The sequence below is a fragment of the Theobroma umbraticum genome, unplaced genomic scaffold (genome assembly GCF_002168275.2).
Source record: "Theobroma umbraticum cultivar Fairchild unplaced genomic scaffold, ASM216827v3 scaffold_95.0, whole genome shotgun sequence".
Classification (NCBI taxonomy): Eukaryota; Viridiplantae; Streptophyta; class Magnoliopsida; order Malvales; family Malvaceae; genus Theobroma; species Theobroma umbraticum.
Genome location: NW_018397257.1, coordinates 6496428 through 6497973, shown reverse-complemented (window position 1 = coordinate 6497973; position 1546 = coordinate 6496428).

Sequence of the window (1546 nt, the reverse complement as noted above, 5' to 3'; positions counted from 1 at the left end):
GTCTTTGGGCCCTCCATGCACGTAGATTTTTTTCCTTTTTATTGCAAGCAGTACCGCTAGTATTTTTTTTTCTTTATTTCTGAACGTTGATTAAGCCTAGTGTTAAACATGGTTGTGACCACTTGCTGCACTGTCTTTTCCCCTACTGTGACGGCTGTGACCATTTTCCAACCTGGACTCAAATAAAAAGGGTCAATTACGTTTGTTTAGGTTCCATTTCCACTTTTCCCAAATCCCTTAAAAGTTCTTTTCTTTAAAACACAAAAATTTTGAGGTACACAATTAGACGAGAGATAATCTTCTCTTGTCCCATAAATCTGATATCATTCCTGTTAAGATTCAAGCCCAAAATTTCCAAAACAAAACTTAAAATTTTAGCCCTAAAATATTTTTTAAAGGAATTTCAAAATTTTTTATGTTTTCGGTTTTGTTTTCTATTTTTCGACAATAAAAGCAAAATTTCTAAAATTGTTGGAAGCCAGAATTTGTTACCATCATTGTTTTCGGTTTCTAGCACTGTTTATAAGTAGATGAAGTGCTCATATAAAATATAATATTCATGTATATTTTAACTATAAAAATTATAAATTAAATAAATAATTTAAAATCTTATATCAAATTTAATCCAAAATATTAATACTTTTAAAAATATCTAATTAAATATTATATTCTTTAAAATCAACTAGTTATACTAGCATATTAAAATTTTAAAAATATAAAAAGTGATAAATATAAATTAAATATATAATATAACTTATTAATGTTATATAATTTGATACTATTAATTAAATTCAATAATTTATCATAGTTTAATAATTATTTCATAATTTAATATTTATTAATAATGTACTGATATTACTGATTTATTAATGAGATAATCGTTTAATGTTCTTTAATAATGCTATACAGTTTATTAATATTTATTAATATTATTTGATATTATGTAATTTAATTTTTGATAAAAATAATCAATATTATATAATTTAATATTTTAATTAATTAAATTTAATATTAAATAATTCATTATATTATTAATATTATTATCTATTATAATATTTAAAATTACTATTAAATTATTTATATTGAGTAATATAAGTGAAAATTATTATTTGAATAATATAAATTCAATTTAAACAATGCCTTATTAATTTATAAATTTTAAATGCATAAATATAAGTATATAAAATCTAACACTTAACATATAAATTACGTCTACTATCTGAAAGAAAAACATATAATATAAACTAACTTAAAGAAATAAATGTAAATAAACTTCCAACACTCGACAAACATTATCAAAGAAATTAAATTCAACGTCATTCTCCCAAACAATCAAATATAAACAAATTCAAAAATGAACCTCCTAAGCTTGGCTCCTTAAAGAGGTGATCTCACATTTCAAAGAAGATAAAAATATAATTAATATAAATTTTTATTAGAATAAAGTCAACAAACTAAATTTTTTTTATATAAAATTAAGCAAAAATTCATAATAATTAACATTATCTCAAAGTGAAGAGTGCATATCTGACCTCTAATTAGATAA